The 21,801-nt window shown below is 37.5% G+C and overlaps 1 long non-coding RNA gene across 2 annotated transcripts; it reads left to right on the plus strand.

Annotated features, from left to right (window-relative positions):
- Positions 1 to 1,202: 1,202 nt before the first annotated feature.
- Positions 1,203 to 19,276, plus strand: LOC121413818. 2 transcript variants are annotated; one of them, XR_005969776.1, is made up of 3 exons: positions 1,203 to 1,394; positions 4,346 to 4,551; positions 19,087 to 19,276. It is a non-coding gene; the product is annotated as an uncharacterized LOC121413818 (long non-coding RNA). The 2 variants fall into 2 exon arrangements; XR_005969775.1 differs by having other exon boundaries at positions 1,212 to 1,394; positions 4,346 to 4,547.
- The last annotated feature ends 2,525 nt before the right edge of the window (positions 19,277 to 21,801 follow it).

Below are 21,801 nucleotides of genomic sequence, written 5' to 3' on the forward strand. Positions count from 1 at the left end.
ATTATAATCACATATTGGATTACCAATAATTGTTGTAATACGAGGCAGAGGGAGTCGGCATTCACCTTTCCAATAGGATATCCCAAGTTCAATGACGCGCGTTGGCCGTGCATGTGGTGATCGATTCGTGAATCGCGAGGCACTTGACATATCTGCTGGAAGGCGGAGAAAGATAACCTTTTTTTTTTAATAGGAAACTGTTAAGAGATCATACGTCTGTTTTGTGCATCGTATCCTTTACGTGGCGATTATGGGGCGCCAAGTGTCCGCCAGTATATTTCGTCCAAATCAAGTCATTTCGTACACAAAATATGTTTTTATTCAGACGAAAATCATTTCGTCATGACGCTGTTTTATTTTGTATACGAAATTTATTTTTTGTCACATAAAATTAATTTCGTCTTGACGAAATGCACGAAATAAATTTTGTCTAGACAAAATGTAATTACGTCCAGAAACTTTATTTGGCGTGCCATACGAAATGAATTTTGATCAAACGAAATGGCGCACCAAATGTCCGATGTTTAATTCCGTCCAATTCACGCCATTCCGTACACAAAATTTGTTTTTGTTCATATGAAAATCATTTTGTCATGACGCTGTTTTATTTCGTATACGAAATTTATTTTTTGTCACATAAAATTAATTTTGTCCGACGAAATCAATTTTCGTTGAGACGAAATGTAATTGCGTCCACAAAATTTATTTCGTATGTACAAAATGAATTTTGATCTAACGAAATGGCGCCCTAAGTGTCCAATGGAAAATTCTGTATGCACACTTTGTTTTTTCACTCAAACGAAAATCATTTCGTCATGATGCAGTGTGATTTCGTATACGAAATTTATTCTGTGTCACCCTTAATCAATTTCGTCCACAAAATTCATTTCGTCCCGATGCAAAATTTATTCTGTCGACGAAATGATTTTGTGTCAAAACACAAAAAAAATTTTCGTCTCCCCTGTCTATTCATTTCGTTCCGATGCGATATCTATTCCGTGGACAAAATGATTTTGTGCCAAAACACAAAAAAATTTCGTCTCCTCTGTCTATTCATTTCGTTCAGATGCGATATCCTGTCGACGAAATGATTTTGTGTCAAAACACAAAAAAATTTTGTCTCTGTCTATTCATTTCGTTCCGTTGCGAAATCATTCCGTCGACGAAATGATTTTGTGTCAAAACACACAAAAAATTTTGTCTCCTCTGTCTGCTATGGGTCGCTGATTGCCAGCGCCTGCAGCTAGCTAGCTGTACTAAAGCTCCGGTCGGGCCGGTCACGTAGTTGTTGACGAGTTGGTGAACTTGTCTTAGCTTAGATTTCACATTATTCATGCCTACATGAGCTGCATACAACTGCTCTAATCGCTAGGATTGGGATGGACATTGATTTCGTAAGTTCAGCTTAAATGTTTTCGACTCAAAAATTACGTTAAAAAAGGGAAATTCGCGAATTCGTTAATCGTTACCAAACTTGCATTTGCAAAAACAATGCTAGTCCCGTGTATTCAAGTTTATGTACTGTTGTCAGTACAGCATGGGGCCGGGGAGGGTGATTTGTCTTTTCTGCACATCTGAAATGGTAATGAATTATACAGGCTGAAGATATTCCGGCCTAGATCTTAATATATAATGTAAAAACGGCATTATTATTGTCGATTGACAGATCACCTAATTAAAGAAACTGCTGCTTTCGACTCACCGTACTGCCGTACGCCGGCCGTAGGACAAATGTGACCAAGCCAGCTATTAGAGAGAGGAAGGGAGAGAAATCAAAACTTTGAGAAAGCGGGGAGGATGCGATGGAGTCCATTAATTTATGTACAAGAGTGTGCTCGTCCATTTGTTCATGTACAAATTGATAAAGCTAGAGAACTATTGCCAAGTCCATGCGCCTGCGCACTTCATTTTTTTTAATCAACGTATGAATTATTCATATTCCATAGCGTTTCCATATGCAGAAAAAATATTCGCTGCCCGGCCAGAGGTAAGACTCCCAGAATGATGCCTCTCTAGAATTGATTTACATCCTGGATAGAAATAATCTTGTAATGGTTTGGGATGAAGAAATCAGTCTAGTGGCGTAGCTAGGATATTTTTCCGGGGGGGGGGGCACTGGGGATCCTTGCTTTTTCAGTGGCAGGGCCAGGGGGCACCATTTCTTCTGTGTGTGTGTGTCACAAGGGTGGATCCGACTTTCGCCAATAGGGGATGATGGCCCGGGAAGGGGCCCAAAATTATCTGTATTTTCCCTGATCAGTCACTTCTTAGCATTATTCTTATAAAATAACATCAATATGAAATAATCTCATAGGCCCTATATAAAGTGCGAGCCAATATTTTTTTCTTTCTTTTTTGAATTTCATGTATTTTGTCCTGAAAATTCAACATTCTGGGTACTGTTTGTGATCCAACAAGATGCATATGTGACTAGATAATTACTAAAAATGCCAAGCATGAGCAGAATTGTTTTAAGTAAGTGTTCGAGCATTATCGAAAAGGGACCTGTTAAGGACTGTTCACCCTAGAGGACAGTACATATTTCAATAGTGAGAACGCAAAGCGCGAGCTAAAAATTGTTGAGATTCCGACCCGAAAAATGGTCATTCTAAGCATTTTTTGTAATAATAAATGGGATAGGTATGTGGGTCAATCCACGTCAAATCAACCAATTTTCAGACAATTTGTCACCCGACCCTCTTTGATTTTCTTTAAACTCGCACCAAATGTTGCCCCAAGTGTCTGACGGAAAAATCTGAAATATTTTGCCAGAAGGTCGGTTGCTAAGATACGGCCTCCCATAGCAACCAAAGTAGACCAAAAGTTGAACATGTCTTTCAAGTTTTGGCTTAAGCTCACCCTTTGTATTGAAATGACACCCATTTGAAAGTCAATGTAAACACCATTTGAATGCCATTATGATTCTGGAAAATTAGCAAATTTACTGTTTTTATTGAATTTTAGGTGTGTTTTCAAGGTCCTTGCCAACAATAAAAACTATTTCTGAAGATATATTCTTTTAATACTAATTACAGACTATCGTCACAGAAGATATCAATGTCTTTGGGCTCTTCATCTTTGAGTTATCACAATTTGAAAATTGTTGAAAAGCATATATTGTCATTAACATCAATTTTAGGGTGTTTACGACCATTTTGGAATGCGCAAATCAGCCCCTAAACATTCCGTTAGCAAAATTTCTCAAGTAACACTTGAAAATATGGGTAAATGTCTATCAAAACACAGAAATTGGTCCCCCTCCTCGATGGGACGGGAGGCGATCCGTGACCTTGAACTTGGCATCTTTTGAAAAAATCCAACTTTGACGGCGCCCTACAGGAAAACGACACATACTCTTTGGTCAATTTTTTGTAAATCTGTTGAGTATCTGAAAGTACATTAATGTGCACAATATTTGGTTCTAAGCTAATTTAGTTTTGGATTTATGAGCCTCCAAACATGCTTCTGAAATCATTGACACGGATGCTTAACGCCATTTTCGGAGACCTCGTGTGCGAAATCCGGTTGACAGGTCCGCGCTACAGTATACTCTGCATGTTTAGACCAAAAAGTTCTTCCAATTTACTGAAAATAAAGACTGCTATCAATCAAACTTTGCTGCAGTAGTCAATCAAAAATAGGCAATTTTATTTAAAATAATTTTGTTGTGCGCGCATTGGTTGCTATGGGAGGCCGTATCTTAGCAACCATTTGACCTTGGGGCAAAATATTTCAGATTTTTCCGTCAGACACTTGGGGCAACATTTTGTGCGAGTTTAAAGAAAATCGAAGTGGGTTGGGTGACAAGCATTGGTTGATATGACATGGACTGACCCATGTAACAAATAAACAATGCAAATTAATTTGAGTGTGGCAAACTGATTCTGTTTGGTTCTGCTTGTTACAATTTCTGCATGAGTTGTAATCATGGATGCTCAGGTCAACATGATAAAACACTAGGAGGTGATCAAATGAATTGATTTTTTTTCAAATAGAAATACCATTTTTATATTCACCCCCTTCTATTTTGCCTCTGCTATTATTTTGATTGGATGTATTTCCAGATTCATCACAATAATTGTAAGTTTTATCATAAGTTTACTTTTTGAAAATTATATGCTATTATGTGACTTAGGCTTATGTACCTTCTACTGATAGTATTGATATAATGATATCAATGGATTCAAGTTAATCCTTCTGGGTAAGATTGGAACTATCTCTGTGTTTGGTAGATAAAGATATATGACTAACTTGTCCAGTTGTTGAGAAATGGGCCACTGCTGAGTAGGCCTAGAGTTTTCTCATGAGTAATTGATTTTATGACATGTGTTTACATTTTCTGCAGATTTCCATTCAGCTTTTGGACTGTACCGGTACTGTAACATAGTATGGATGGTCAATATGAAGCAAGCTTCATTGAATTCCTCCAAGAGCTCTGTACTCTGTTCTGATTATTTTGAAGATGCTTGCTTTGACTGGACTGGGCAAACGATTCGTCTTAGACAGGATGCTGCCCCAACCATATTTGATTTCCCGCCTCGTCTTAAGTAGGTACAGTAGATCCATATCATATATGTGTTATAAAGAAATATACCCGGTACTCCATATTATCTCCCTTTGATTTGTAAACGGGTCAATATATGGTTTGACTTGGAACAAATTGCAACAAATGATTTTTCAACTGTTTCTGGCAGTATTTGACCTCAGGAATAAAGTACTAAAAATCTACCAAAATCTACATCTGGGAAAGTACTTATTTTCAAGAGGGTGTCCAAGGTGGCCGCCATTCACTGAAAATGGATATAGTTCTCTCATTATCCACTCTAGAATCCTATTCATGTTCATATTCCATGGTTCAGTGGGTAAACAAATTTATTGATAGAAGTTAGAGTGAATATTAGCACTCCAAGGTACCAGGAAATCCAAGATGGCGCCCAAAATGGCTGCCGTAGGCTAAAAAATCTAATTCATCTATTACTTCAGTGGCTTTAATTCTAAATTCAATTCTGTGCAATGGTTTAAGTATTGAAGTAGTACATCGGGACAAGTTACAAGGACAGTCAGTGGTCTTGTGTGTCCAAAAATCCAAGATATCTTCCAAAAATTGAGTTTAAAATGGCTGTATGATTAAAATGGACATAGCTGATATCATATCTACATGTGAGATGAATTGAATTGAAAAGATTTTATTCGAAATCATTGCACGTTGCAGCCAAAAGGCTGTATTGTGTACAATTTACAGGTATATACATGTATAAATAGCTGATTTAAAAACATCAAAACTTGAAATGATTAAGAAAATATAATGCAACTTAACAAAAGAACAAATAGAAGACTGAAAGATGGTGGTGGTGGAAGAATGCTTATTGACAAACATCGCCACTCAAAAACATCGCCACTCAAATTCAAACAATAAAAACGTAGATTTAAGCAAGTAACAAAAGAACTAAAGACAGGAGTGTGTCTGGGGACGAGCGAGCAGTCAAGTTCAATGCACAGCTCCAGCCAGGGAATGCCAATCCTCTACAACACCATTCAACCTGGGCAATGGAATTGGTTATTCAAATCCATCGCTCAGGCGGAACTTAGGGTCAGCTAACCTCACTACATTAATAGGGCCGACAAACAATCTCTTACAAAAAAAAAAAAACATTTACATTCATAGCACACTCCTCATTCATCCAAACAACCATAAGCACGTTAAATCAAACAACTGCACCCACCAACCCAGCAGTCACCCCTGACACCTTGCACTCATTAAGCATACAGATAAAAAAAAAGAAGAAGAACCAAGGGGGGGGGTGAGTGGTCGCCCGTCCCAAGAAACCGTCCTGCTCAATTCTGAGAACGCTTACTTAAAATTTGGAGAATGACGCAGTTTGTAAAATAACACATCTTCCACCACATAAGAAATCTTAATAAAAATGAGTAAAATGTTGGCATAAAAAACAGTTTCCCTTTAGTTGTTACAATGTGAAATACATGCATTAAAATCATGACTAATAAAATCCTGTAAACCTATTCAATTGTGTTTGAGTTTAAAAAGTTCTAAAAATTGTAAAATTTTCATCTGAAGCTTGTGAGCTAATAATAATAACAAATTAGTATTAGGCGCGAATATGATTTTGTTGTCTAGATCATGGTTTCAATGGTCAAATAATACATTGGGACAACACTCAGTGGTCAGGTATGTTCAAAAATCCAAGGAGTAAGAAATGCTGTTGCTACTTAAAAAAAACCCAATGTCATAGTTTGTTCAATATCCGGAATATGATTTTTGTGCCTATACCATTGTTAAATGGGTTATCCCTATCTAGGCGGGGGGGGGGGGTCTCGGAGGCCCCTCCCCCTCAACAAATCGCGCAATATTTTCGCTGTGCAAAATTTTTTGACCGTGCCGCTCGCTGACTTTTTACTTTCAAGTCTTGCGCAACTTTTGAGACCAACTTTAAGTCACCCGGGTACGTGGTTCCGAAATTACGTAACATTTTGTAAGTGCATGTCGGACCAAAAATTGCTCAAAAACGTGATTTCGTGTACAAAGTCAATGCAAATTGTGTTTTCAAGCAAAATTCATAAATGTATGATTATTTTTAGTTTTGCTGGTCTAAATGTATTTATTTTCTGCTTTTTATGATCACAGAAGAGTCCCCAATAAATTTCATTGAAAAAACAATGAAAAACGAAAGGTCAAAAAGAAAAATACATAAGAAATTGCAAAAAACAATAAAATACATAAGAAAATTATTTGATATCGCAATTTTTGTCTCACCTGCGAAGCAAAGTGAGACTATAGGCGCCGCTTTTCCGACGCCGGCGGCGGCGTCAACATCAAATCTTAACCTGAGGTTAAGTTTTTGAAATGACGTCATAACTTAGAAAGTATATGGACCTAGTTCATGAAACTTGGCCATAAGGTTGATCAAGTATTACTGAACATCCTATTAGAGTTTCATGTCACATGACCAAGGTCAAAGGTCATTTAGGGTCAATGAACTTAGACCATGTTGGAGGATTCAACATCGAAATCTTAACCTGAGGTTAAGTTTTTGAAATGTCATCATAACTTAGAAAATATATAGACCTAGTTCATGAAACTTGGACATAAGGTTAATCAAGTATCACTAAACATCCTGCATGAGTTTCACGTCACATGACCAAGGTCAAAGGTCATTTAGGGTCAATGAACTTTGGCCGAATTGGGGATATCTGTTGAATTCCCATCATAACTTTGAAAGTTTATGGATCTGATTCATGAAACTTAGACCTAATAGTAATCAAGCATCACTGAAAGTTTTGAGCAAGTTTCAGGTCTCATGATTAAGGTCAAAGGTCATTTAGGGTCAATGAACTTTGGCCGAATCGGGGTATCTGTTGAATTACCATCATAACTTTAAAAGTTTATTGGTCTAGTTCATTAAACTTGGACATTAGAGTAATCAAGTATCACTGAACATCCTGTGTGCGTTTCAGGTCACATGACCAAGGTCAAAGGTCAATTAACTTTGGCCGAATTGGGTGTATCTGTTGAATTACCATCATAAATTTGAAAGTTTATGGACCTGATTCATGAAACTTGTACATAAGAGTAATCAGGTATCACTGAACATCCTGTTCGAGTTTCAGGTCACATGATCAAGGTCAAAGGTCATGTAAGGTCACTCAACTTTGGCCATGTTGGGGTTTTTTGTTGAAGAACCATCATATCTCTGTAAGTTTATTGGTCTAGTTCATAAAAAGTGGACATAAGAGTAACCATGTATCACTGTACATCTTGTGCGAGTTAGAGTAGTATTCAAAGTCAGCACTGCTGCTATATTGAACCGCGTGATGCAGGTGAGACGGCCAGAGGCATTCCACTTGTTTCCATGTACACTTGCTAAGAACACCACAAAGAGTTTCTATACCAAAAATTAGTAAATTTGGAGCTTTATTTAAGGAGTTAGAGGAAAAAGTATGATTTCGCATACTAATTACGCATAAATTAGCATTATCGCTTAATAGCGATTCGGATGAAATAAATTACTAGACAATCTAGTAGATTATGTCCCTGAGGGGGCCACTTCCATTCACGAGAGGATACCATGCACGACCATGGGGTTTCGAAAAGCACCCTAAACATGTAATTTCCATATTCTGAAAATGCACCCCTTAACAAGTATTGGCGTGTGAAACCCTACTCTTAACAAGTATTGGAAACAAAACGATACTCTTGGCAAATATTCCCTGAAATGAACCCCTAAACAAGTACAGGAATGTCTTATTGTTACAGGTCCTTCGGTCTTCGGCTTTACTTCTACACCTCGCGCAAATCGGACTCTAAACACGAAGTGTTGGAGCAAAAAGGATATCCTTTATAAAACAAATTAATTTTGTTTTATCATCCCCGCAAATTCGACCCTAAACACGTAAATTTCCTAGCGAAATAGATACCCTTTTTTCATTATTTTTGTGTTTTTGACACCCTTATCACGTTACGTACGTAACGTGCCCTATCGTGAAAAAGACATCCTTTTTACGTGTTTTTTTGGTCGTGCATGGTATCCACTCGTCAATGTAAGTGCCCCCCCCCCCCGGGATTATGTCCCAGGCAACCCCGCGTGCCAATTTTCGGCGCGATCGCACGGTCCACGGCCGAGATCATGCCCCCCCCCCCCCCGCCGCGCGTTTCCGTTTTACACCCTGGCGAAGGCATTTTCCGGAAAAGTAGCCAAAAAGCGACTAGTGAAGAGTCTACACACGTCTGTTAAGGCCCTAAACCGCAAATTGCACCTAAACCGCAAATCGCCGCCTAAGCTTGTAGAAAAAAAGTATTTTTGAAACGAAGGACCTTGGATGAGTGGTTTCACTCCCCTGGTAACATTTAGTATTAAAGTTTGATTTTTTTTTTAAATAAGCTACTATTACTACTACTACTACCACTACTACTACTACTACTCCTACTACTACTACTACTACTACTACTACTACTACTACTACTACTACTACTACTACTACTCCTACTCCTATACTACTACTACTACTACTACTACTACTACTACTACTACTACTACTACTACTACTAAAACTACTACTACTACTCTTACTGCTACTACTACTACTCTTACTGCTACTACTACTTCTACTCCTACTATACTACTACTACTACTACTACTACTACTAAAACTACTACTACTACTACTACTATTACTGCTACTACTACTTCTATACTACTACTACTACTACTACTACTACTACTACTACTACTACTACTACTACTCCTCCTACTCCTCCTACTCCTACTACTACTACTCCTACTCCTACTATACTACTACTACTACTACTACTACTAAAACTACTACTACTACTACTACTCTTACTGCTACTACTACTCCTATACTACTACTACTACTACTACTACTACTACCCTCCTACTCCTCCTACTCCTACTACTACTACTCCTACTACTACTACTACTAAAACTACTACTACTACTACTCTTACTGCTACTACTACTACTCTTACTGCTACTACTACTTCTACTACTGCTACTCTTACTGCTACTACTACTTCTACTACTACTACTACTCCTACTCCTACTGCTACTCCTACTACTACTACTACTACTACTACTACTACTACTACTACTCCCTACTCCTACTACTACTCCTACTATACTACTACTACTACTACTACTACTACTACTACTCCTACTACTACTCCTATACTACTACTACTACTACTACTACTACTACTACTACTACTACTAAACTACTACTACTACTACTAAAACTACTACTACTACTACTACTACTCTTACTGCTACTACTACTACTCTTACTGCTACTACTACTTCTACTCCTACTACTACTACTACTACTACTACTACTACTACTACTACTACTACTAAAACTACTACTACTACTACTACTACTACTACTACTACTACTACTACTATACTACTACTACTACTACTACTACTACTACTACTACTACTACTCCTCCTACTCCTACTACTACTCCTACTACTACTACTCCTACTCCTACTATACTACTACTACTACTACTACTAAAACTACTACTACTACTCTTACTGCTACTACTACTTCTACTACTGCTACTCCTCCTACTACTACTACTACTACTACTACTACTACTCCTCCTACTACTACTCCTACTACTACTACTAAAACTACTACTACTACTACTACTACTCTTACTGCTACTACTACTTCTACTATACTGCTACTCCTACTACTACTACTACTACTACTACTACTAACAGACGACTGTTAAGGCCCTAAACCGCAAATTGCACCTAAACCGCAAATTGCCGCCTAAGCATGTAGAATATTAACAAGGACCGTGTGCGCGTAAGAGGCGTGAACACAGAGGGCGGCAAACATAAATCGCAGAAGGATAGAGGTTGAAGAGTGAGGAATTAGAACTAGGGCGCTGATCTCATTTTTATGAGAAATGTTGTTGTTGATCCCTTTGTTGATATATTTATTTGTTTATTTATTTAAATATTTTACCAGGGTGCTCATTCAACATAAAGTTGGTCTCCCATGGGGCCCTAAAAGGCTATCATTATTGTTCTTCTTGTTTGTTGGTTTTGGACTCTTGGTTATGGTGGGAGTTGGGCAACTTGGGCTGTACATAGTGCCGTTTTTTTTTTTTTTTGTTTTTTTTTGGTGTTTTTTTGTGTATCCCTAATTCTCCCCTAGTATAATCTAACGCCTGTAGGTTTAAGCAAAGGAAAAGGAAAAGGGAAGAAATGAAAGGCGGAAAATAAAGAAAGAATCGCTATAAATAATTTTTTAAATATTTATTATAATCTTTTTAAAACTTTAATACAAAATGTTACGAGGGTAATGAAGCCATGTACTCATATTATTATAGTCATAATCAGTACGAAATAGTAGTAGTAGTAGTAGTAGGAGTAGCAGTAGTAGAAGTAGTAGTAGCAGTAAGAGTAGTAGTAGTTTTAGTAGTAGTAGTAGTAGGAGTAGGAGTAGTAGTAGTAGTAGTAGTAGTAGTAGTAGTAGTAGTAGTAGGAGTAGGAGTAGTAGTAGTAGTAGTAGTATAGTAGGAGTAGTAGTAGGAGTAGGAGTAGTAGTAGCAGTAGTAGTAGTAGTAGTAGTAGTAGTAGTAGTAGTAGTAGTAGTAGTAGTAGTAGTAGTAGGAGTAGGAGTAGCAGTAGTAGAAGTAGTAGTAGCAGTAAGAGTAGTAGTAGTAGTAGTAGTATTAGTAGTAGTAGTAGTAGTAGTAGTAGCAGTAAGAGTAGTAGTAGTTTTAGTAGTAGTAGTAGTAGTAGTAGTAGTAGTAGTAGTAGTAGTAGTAGGAGTAGTAGTAGGAGTAGGAGTAGTAGTAGTAGTAGTAGTAGTAGTAGTAGGAGTAGCAGTAGTAGTAGTAGGAGTAGCAGTAGTAGAAGTAGTAGTAGCAGTAAGAGTAGTAGTAGTAGTAGTAGTAGTATTAGTAGTAGTAGTAGTAGTAGTAGTAGTAGTAGTAGTAGTAGTAGTAGTAGTAGTAGTAGTAGTTTTAGTAGTAGCAGTAGTAGTAGTAGGAGTAGGAGTAGGAGTAGGAGTAGGAGTAGGAGTAGTAGTAGTAGTAGTAGTAGTAGTAGTAGTAGTAGTAGTTTTAGTAGTAGTATAGTAGGAGTAGTAGTAGGAGTAGGAGTAGTAGTAGTAGTAGTAGTAGTAGTAGTAGTAGTAGGAGTAGCAGTAGTAGAAGTAGTAGTAGCAGTAAGAGTAGTAGTAGTAGTAGTATTAGTAGTAGTAGTAGTAGTAGTAGCAGTAAGAGTAGTAGTAGTTTTAGTAGTAGTAGTAGTAGTAGTAGTAGTAGGAGTAGTAGTAGGAGTAGGAGTAGTAGTAGTAGTAGTAGTAGTAGTAGGAGGAGTAGCAGTAGTAGAAGTAGTAGTAGCAGTAAGAGTAATAGTAGTAGTATTAGTAGTAGTAGTAGTAGTAGTAGTAGTAGTAGTAGTAGTAGTAGTAGTAGTAGTAGGAGTAGTAGTAGGAGTAGGAGTAGTAGTAGTAGTAGGAGTAGCAGTAGTAGAAGTAGTAGTAGCAGTAAGAGTAGTAGTAGTAGTAGCAGTAAGAGTAGTAGTAGTAGTAGTTTTAGTAGTAGTAGTAGTAGGAGTAGTAGTAGGAGTAGGAGTAGTAGTAGTAGTAGTAGTAGTAGTAGTAGTAGTAGTAGTAGTAGTAGTATAGGAGTAGGAGTAGTAGTAGTAGTAGTGGTAGTAGTAGTAGTAATAGTAGCTTATTTTCAAAAATTTTCAAACTTTAATACTAAATGTTACCAGGGGAGTGAAACCACTCATCCAAGGTCCTTCGTTTCAAAAATACTTTTTTTCTACAAGCTTAGGCGGCGATTTGCGGTTTAGGTGCAATTTACGGTTTAGGGCCTTAACACACGTCGCTGGTTGCATGCAGCGTGCGACACAGGCGAGTCCACCACCGCATGCATGCACAGTTACTCATCAGAGCACAGAGTTCCTCGGCACTTCATGTACAGAGAGAGCGGCAGTAGGAGTGAAATCCGAACATGCTTTTGCAGTCGCGTTGTTTATGATAGTTTTTTTTTTCTAAAAATAAATTATTAACTAAATGAATAGAATGACAGACAAAATCAAAATAAACAGATACTTATAATGGAAAGACAAAGTGAAGTTTGATGGATTGATACACTTAGAAGCTGCCGAAAGATAGATATAGAAGACTGATAAATAGATAGAGACAAGATAGATAGATAGATAGATCGATAGATAGATAGAAATAGAGAGAGAGAGAGGTGGATAGATAGATAGAAAGAGAGAGGAAGAGGGAGAGATGATGGATAGATAGATAAATAGAGAGAGGGGGAGAGACAGAGAGGTCGATATATAGAGGGAGAGGGGGAGAGGGAGAGAGAGAGATAGATAGAGAGAGAGAGAGAAAAAGACAGACAGATGCTCGAGAAGGAGAGAGATAGAGAATTTGAGAGACAGATAGATAGATAGATGTTAGATAGATAGAAAGATAAAGAATGAGAAAGACGGAGAAGATAGACAAATTAACAGATATAGATAGATACATAGATAGATATATAGATAGAGAGAAATAGAGAAAGACAGACAGATGGATAGATAGATAGATGAGAGATAGATAGATGTTAGATAGATAAAGAGGGAGAGAGACAAAAAAATATTAACAAATTAACAGATAGATAAGTTAAAAAATAGATATATAAATAGATAGAGAGAATAAGAGAAAGACAGGCAGATGGATAGATAGAGAGAGAGAGAGATATCAAATAGATGATTAAAGAATGAGAGAGACAGAGAAGATTATTAACAAATTAACAGATAGATACTCTAGTTAAAAAATAGATAAATATAGATAGAGAGAAATAGAGAAAGACAGACAGAATGATAGATAGATGGATAGAGAGATAGATAGAGAATTTGAGAGATAGATAGATGTCAGATACATGTAGATCAAGAATGAGAGAGAAGAGCGACAAATTAACAGATAGATACTGTAGTTACATAGGTAGGTAGAGAGAAATAGAGAAAGACAGACAGATGGATTGATAGATAGAGAGAGATAGAGAATTTGAGATAGATAGATGTTAGATAAAGAATGAGAGAGACAGAGAAGATTATTAGATAGATAGATACTGCAGTTACATAGATAGATAGAGATAGAATTTGAGAGATAGATATATAGACAGATAGAGAGAAAGACAGACATAAGCAAATCGGCAAGGCAAATGATCAAGGCAAACATTCGTATTGAACCTGGAAAGTATAAGCTCAGCTGCATTTGCAAGTACCGCATGTTCTGCGGATAACTTCGGTGCGGACTTTGGATCGCGCGCCCAGCTGATAATGTAAACAAACGTAGACGTAGACTCTTCACTAGTCGCTTTTTGGCTACTTTTCCGGAAAATGCCTTCGCCAGGGTGTAAAACGGAAACGCGCCCCCCGGCCATATGAACTCCCAAAATACCCCGGCCTAGATAGGGTTAAACATAAACAATACATAAGAATATGTTACAAGGATGATGGATGGACAATTATGTCTTTAACTCCATGGTGGCCTTAAAGATAATATTAGCCGCTGGCATTTACAAATGGACATAGGTCATGTAATATCCTCCAAGGTTTTATGTCTTTACCATGGTATTAAAAGTCAGAAAATTAGGTACAAGGACAGTCTGTGGTCATCCAGTATGTCGAAAATCTGAGATGACTTCCAAAAATCAGAGTCTAAAATGACTACTGTTACTTAAAAAAAGGATATAGTCCATTTAAATCCACCAAGGAGATATGATTTCGGTGTCCACACTAAAGTTTCATGTTTAAAATTATGCGTTTAGACTGGTCACATTGATATGCAGTTGTCCAGTTTGCATAAAAAATCTAAGATGGTTTTCAAAAAAGACATCTAAAACGACTCATATCTCTCAATGGTCAGAGTTGTACATAATCTATCTATAAGAAATAATGTTGGTGTCTAAATTTGGTATAAAGGGTCAAATAATATATTTGGACAAGTAACAAGGATGGTAAATATTTCATTTTTGTCTCACCTGCATAACAGAGTGAGACTAAAGGCGCCGCTATTCCGACGGCAGCGGCGACGGCGTCAACATCAAATCTTAACCTAAGGTTAAATTTTTGAAATGACATCATAACTTAGAAAATATATGGACCTAGTTCATTAAACTTGGACATAAGGTTAATCAAGTATCACCAAACATCCTGCACGAGTTTCACGTCACATGACCAAGGTCAAAGGTCATTTAGGGTCAATGAACTTTGGCCGATTTGGGGGCATCTGTTGAATTACAATCAAAACTTTAAAAGTTTTTGGATCTGATACATGAAAAGTGGACATAATAGTGATCAAGTATCACTGAACATCCTGTGCAAGTTTCAGGTCACATGATCAAGGTCAAAGGTCATTTAGGATCATTGAACTTTGGCCAAATTGGGGGTATTTGTTGAATTACCATCATAACTTTGAAAGTATGTTTGTCTAGTTCATAAAACTTGGACATAAGAGTAATCAAGTATCACTGAACATCCTGTGCGCATTTTAGGTCACATGACCAAGGTCAAAGGTCAATGAACCTTGGCCATAATGGGGGTATCTGTTGAATTACCATCATAACTTTGAAAGTTTATGGATCTGACTTTTGAAACTTGGACATAAGAGTAATCCAGTATCACTGAATATCCTGTGCAAGTTTCAGGTCACATGTTCAAGGTCAAAGGTCATGTGAGGTCAATGAACTTTGGACACGTTGGGGGTATTTGTTGAATTACCATCCTATCTCTAAGTGTATTGGTCTAGTTCATAAAACGTGGAAATAATAGTGACCAAGTATCACTGAACATCTTGTGCGAGTTATAGTAGTTTTCAAAGTCGGCACTGCTTCTATATAGAATCGCGTGATGCAGTTGAGACCGCCAAAGGCATTCCATTTGTTTCAAAACTCATGGTGGATTCTAAGCTTTCATCAAAATGGGTATGTTTACCAACTCATGAAACAACTTATCCCCATGCATATAAGTGCAGGCACCAAGATTATTTCTCACAGGTGGATATTGTATGAACTATGAGCAGGGCCGTCGCCAGGGGGGGGGGTGCGGAGGGCGCGAACGCACCCCCCTTCAGAACCCAAAAAAAAAGAAAGAAAAAGACACACAGACACCGAAACTGCATTGAGGAACAATAGGCATGTTGACCAGTATGTACTTTCTATATCCATTCGGGCCGGCGGGCTATATAACTGCATGAAATTGAGTTAATACGTTGTTTTTGTGTTTTTGTTTTTTTTTTCATAAAAAGCACCCCCCCCCCCCTAGAAAAAAGCTGGTGACGGCCCTGATGAGCATCAACACCAGTGTGTTGGCTCAGTTGGTAGAGCGCCTATTTCACAACTGGGAGGTCGGGGGTTCAAGCTACCCTGTTTGGCGTTCAACGATTAAAGGGATAGTGGCTGCCGGGCCCATGATCAATTGGGCAAAGCAAATTTTCTGAGTATTTCATTTCATGTCTATTTTGAACAATAAATTATGGATTTTAATTTTTTCATCTAGAACCCATTTTTGAAGCCAACTTTTAGAAGGAAAGTACATGTAGATAACTGCATTCATGGTAACCAGTCCCAAAGTATTTTCAACCCTTAAAACCCTAGCGTAGACACGAATATAATACACTCAAGGTGTATTTGTAATGTTCTTTATTCATTTTTAAGTAACAACAGTCATTTAATACCCCTATTTAAAAGCCATCTTCTTTTTTTGGACATACCTGACACCTTACTGTCCTTTCATCTTAACGCAATGCACGAATTGACCCTTAAAATTCTAGTGTAGACGGCAAAATCATACCTCCGAGGTGTAATTCTAATAAACTATTTATACTTTTAAGTAAAAACAGTCAATTTACACCACTTTTTTTTTAAAGTCGTCTTGGATTTTAACATACAGACAACTGACTGGTCTTGTAACTAACCCTGGTGTATTACTTGACCCTTTAAACCATAGTTTAGACACCAAACTCATATTCCCCAGACAGATATTGAACAAACTATGTCCTTTTCTTAAAAAAAAAGGTAACATCAGACATTTTGCACTCCATGTTTAGAAGCCATCTGGGAATTTTGAACATACTAGACCAATGAGTGTCATTGTAACTTGTCCTATATAAATTGACCCTTGAAACCATAGTTTAGACACCAAAATCATACATCACCGGTGGATATAAAATGAGCTATGTCACATTTAAGTATCAGCAGCCACTTTAGAATCAATTTTTAGAAGCCATATTGGATTTTTGGTCATACCAGACCAGATTATGTTCTTATAACTTGTCCTAATGTATTATTTTGAACCTTGAAATCAGACACTAAAATCGCATCTCCCAGGCCGATATGAATGTCTGCTTTAAGTAACAACAGTCAATTTAGAATAATTTTTTTAAGCCAATTTAGATTTTTTGACAACCCAGGCCACAAAATGTACTTGTAACTTGCCCTAATGTATTAATTGACCCTTGAAACCAGTGGTTTAGACAAAATCACATATCCCAGGCCAAAATGAAATGAGCTATGTCCGCTTTAAATATCAGTAGCCTTTTTTGTAGGATCGGTTTTTGGAAGCCATCTTCTATTTTTGGACATACCAGACCACTGACTGTCCTTGTAACTTATCCTATTACTTTATTTGACCATTGAAACCAGTGGTTTAGACATCACAGTCACAACTCCCAGGGCAAAATGAAATGAGCTATGTCTGCTTTCAGTAATAGTAGCAGTTTCAGAATTAATTTTTGGAATCCATCTCAGATTTTTGCACATTACAGACCACTGACTTTCCTTGTATCTTGTCCCAATGTATTATTTGACCCATCTAACCATGTTATAGACACAGAAAAATCATATTTCTAGATATTGAGCAAACTGTCGTTTTTGTCTCACCTGCATAGCAGAGTGAGACTGTAGGCGCCGCTTTTCCGACGGCGGCGGCGGCATCTATATCAAATCTTAACCTGAGGTTAAGTTTTTGAAAGGTTGATCAAGTATTACTGAACATCCTATTAGAATTTCATGTCACATGACCAAGGTCAAAGGTCATTTAGGGTCAATGAACTTAGACCATGTGGAGGAATCAACATCAAAATCTTAACCTGAGGTTAAGTTTTTGAAATGTCATCATAACTTAGGAAATATATGGACCTAGATCATTAAACTTGGACATAAGGTTAATCAAGTATCGCCAAACATCCTGCATGAGTTTCACGTCACATGACCAAGGTCAAAGGTCATTTAAGGTCAATGAACTTTGGCCGAGTTGGGGGCATCTGTTGAATTACAATCAAAACTTTAAAAGTTTTTGGATCTGATACATGAAACGTGGACATAATAGTAATTAAGTATCACTCAACATCCTGTGCAAGTTTCAGGTTACATGATCAAGGTCAAATGTCATTTAGGGTCAATAAACTTTGGCCGAATTAGGGGTATTTGTTGAATTACCATCATAACTTTGAAAGTATGTTGGTCTAGTTCATAAAACTTGGACATAAGAGTAATCAAGTATCACTGAACATCCTGTGCGCATTTTAGGTCACATTAACAAGGTCAAAGGTCAATGAACTTTGGCCATAATGGGGGTATCTGTTGAATTACCATCATAACTTTGCAAGTTTATTGATCTGACTTTTGAAACTTGGACATAAGAGTAATCAAGTATCACTGAATATCCTGTGCAAGTTTCAGGTCACATGTTCAAGGTCAAAGGTCATGTTAGGTCAGTGAATTTTGGCAACCTTGGGGTATTTGTTGAATTACCATCCTATCTCTGTAAGTGTATTGGTCTAGTTCATAAAATGTGGAAATAAGAGTAACCAAGTATCACTGAACTTCTTGTGCGAGTTAAGTAGTTTTCAAAGTCAGCACTGCTGCTATGTTGAATCCCGTGATGCAGGTGAGACGGCTAGAGGCATTCCACTTGTTTTAAAGTAGCAACAGCAATATTTATAATCCATTTTTGGAAGTCATCTTGGATTTTTGAACCGACTGTCCTTTTAACTTATCCCAATGTCTTATTTGACCATTGGAAACCTGGTCTAGAAACCAAAATCATTATGTCCCAGGTGGATATGAAAGAACTATGTCCAATTTATTTTTCAACAGCCATTTTAAACTCCATTTTGGGAAGCCATCGATCATCTTTGGATTTTGGACACCATCTTGGATTTTTGGACACACCAGACCTTGTAACTTGTTCCAATGTACTACTTCACCCTTAAAACCATTGAATAAGAACCAAATAAAAGCAAATTAGATGAATTGTGGATTTTTAACCTATGGTAGCCATTTTGGGCGCCATCTTGGATTTGCCAATCACATTGGAAGGATTACATGTATGATTCACTCTAGCCTGTATCAACAATTTTGTTTACCCCATAGACCATGAAAATCGAACTAAATGGGATTCTATGGTGGATACTGAGTGACGGCCATCTTGGACGCCATCTTGAAAATAACCACCTTCCCTTTTGTTTGATATCTTTTTTTCTTAAATGTTTCTTTTTTCTAATTTGTCTCGTACAGAAATGACCCAAACCAAGGAATTCCTGGAAAGAATTTCGATTTTGCAAACACCCTCCCAGATACTGCAAAGACACCTGTACCAAAGTCTTCAGCACCTTCATTTCTCGAGGACCACTACTACTCAATACCAGAAAGTCCAAGAGGAGTAAAGTGGAAGTTAACACCAATAATGGACTGTTATTAAAAACTTGAAGAGGCCGAAGACCACACAGAAATCCTGTAGTGTAGATCACATGTACTTGCTGTTAAGTTTGGACAAACATAATTTGCACAACTTTACAACAAATAATTTACACTGTGTGCATTCTGATTATTTGAAATAGTTTATCACTGGGCATGTAACAAAAGTGAATTCATTAAATAGGAATGTGTTGCGAATGATGTCTTACAGTATATTCATTCTGACTTAGAATGGCAGAAGATAAAAAAGTTTGTGAAAAGAAGGAATGATGGCAAGCTGACTGAAGAATAGAACAGGATAGAGCAAGGTGACAATTAAGAATGAGCTGTTGATATAGAAAAAAAAAGATGAATTAAGAATGACGGTAATATAGAAAGAGCCATAATTACCATAATTTTTTTTAAGGATTTGGACAATAAGGAAGAATCTGGGGTTTTGCCTCGCCGGCATAGCAGAGTGAGACTATAGGCGTCGCTTTTCCAATGACGGCGGAGTCGTCAACATTAAAATCTTTACCAAGGTTAGAGTTTTGAAATCATAAGTCATCATAACGTAGAAAATATATAGACTTAGCACATGAAACTCGGACATACATGTAAAGGTAATCAAGTCTTACTGAACATCCTGCCTGAGTGTCAGGTCACATGACCAAGGTCAAAGGTCATTTAGGGTCAATGAACTTGGACTATGTTGGGGGAATCAATATCAAAATCTTAACCAAGGTTAAGTATTTGAAATATCATAACTTCTAGAGTGTATGGACCTAGTTCATGAAACTTGGACATAAGGGTGATAGTGTATAACTGAAGATCCTGCCTGAATTTCAGGTCACTTGACCAAGGTCAAAGGTCACTTTGGTCAACGAACTTTGACCATGTTGGCGTACTTGAGGAATTGTCATAACTGTCATTTTAGAGATCTAGTTCATGTAACTTAGACTAAGATCAATTAAGTATCCCTGAACATCTTGTGCAAGTTTCATATAACATGATCTAGGTCAAAGGTCATGTAGGGACAATGAACTTTGATAATGTGGAGGGGGGGGGGTATTGGTGGAATTGTCATAACTTTAAAGTTTATAGATCTAGTTCATGGGACATTAGAGTAACCATGTATTCCTGAATATTTTGTGCTTGTTTCTGGACACATGACCAAAATCAAAGGTCATTTAGGGTCAATGAAATTTGCTGTGTTGGGTATATTTGTTGAATTTGCATTTTAACTTAGAAAGTGTATGGATCTACACATGTAGTTCATGAAACATAGACATAAGGTAATCAAGTATAAATAATTGTTTTGCACATGTCTTAGGTCATATGATCATGGTCAAAAATCATCTTGGGTCAATGGACATAGTATTCTTTTGTGAATAATTATGTACTAGCTGTTTTCAAAGTCAGTACTACTCTATATCGAATCGCGTAATGCAGGCGAGAGAAGGCCAGAGGCATTCCACTTGTTTCTGTTGGTATTTCTCAGAATACTTGTATGTCTTATATAATGAAATTGGTATAAACTGTTTGTAAGATACACTCGCACAGATAATACTAACAAAAGAAAAAAAGCCAAATATTTCACTGATTTTCAACTGTTCAGTCACTCTCATATCCAAAGCAACCCCCCCCCCCTCCCCATCAGTCCAAGGTATTTGAGAAAGAGATAGAGAGTTTGGACTGGACATGGATGTCTGCAGAAAAAAAAAATGCAGGGGGAGGGGGCAAAACATTTTTGTGAAATGTGCAAGGGAGCGAAGCGACAGAGCAGAAAATTATTTAGGGATATATGAAAAATGCAGGGGCCAATATATTTTGGGAATATGTCAGAGGGAGCGAAGTGACCAAGCAGAAGAAAATGTAGAGGAGAAAAAAATTGTTAGGGTATGTGAAGGAGCAAAGCAACCGATCAAAAAGAAAGGCAGGTTAGTCAAAATATTTTTGAATATGTGTGAGGGAGCGACTCGTTCACTCCGAGCAGGAGGGACTTGTTTTAAAATAGCATAGGCAGGAAGGCCCCCTCTGCCCTCCTGTGGGTGGCAGGGGCTTATACACTTAAAATGCCAATATTTCTGGTTGGAATATCACACATTTTCAGCCAGAGCTTTGCGCTAATTTTAGAAATTATGTAAACCATTAACCCTATCTAGGCCTGGGTATTTTTGGAGTTCCTATGGCCGCGGGGGGGGGGGCTCCCAGGCCCCCCCCCCCCCAAGATCTCAGCCGTCGACCGCGCGGAAAATCGGCACGCGGGTTGCCTGGAGCATAATCTACAAGACTGTATAGTAATTTATTTCATGCGAATCGCTATTAAGTTATTACGCTAATTTATGCGTAATTAGTATGCGAAATCATACTTTTCCCTTTAACTCCCTAAATAAAGCTCCAAATGTACTAATTTTTGGTATAGAAACTCTTTGTGGTGTCCTTAGCAAGTGTACATGAAAAAATTGTGATATCAAATCATTTTCTTATGTATTATGTTGTTTATTGCAATTTCTTATGTATTTCTTTGTTGTTTTTTTTTACCTTTTGTTTTTC

The sequence above is a fragment of the Lytechinus variegatus genome, chromosome 4 (genome assembly GCF_018143015.1).
Source record: "Lytechinus variegatus isolate NC3 chromosome 4, Lvar_3.0, whole genome shotgun sequence".
NCBI lineage: Eukaryota > Metazoa > Echinodermata > Echinoidea > Temnopleuroida > Toxopneustidae > Lytechinus > Lytechinus variegatus.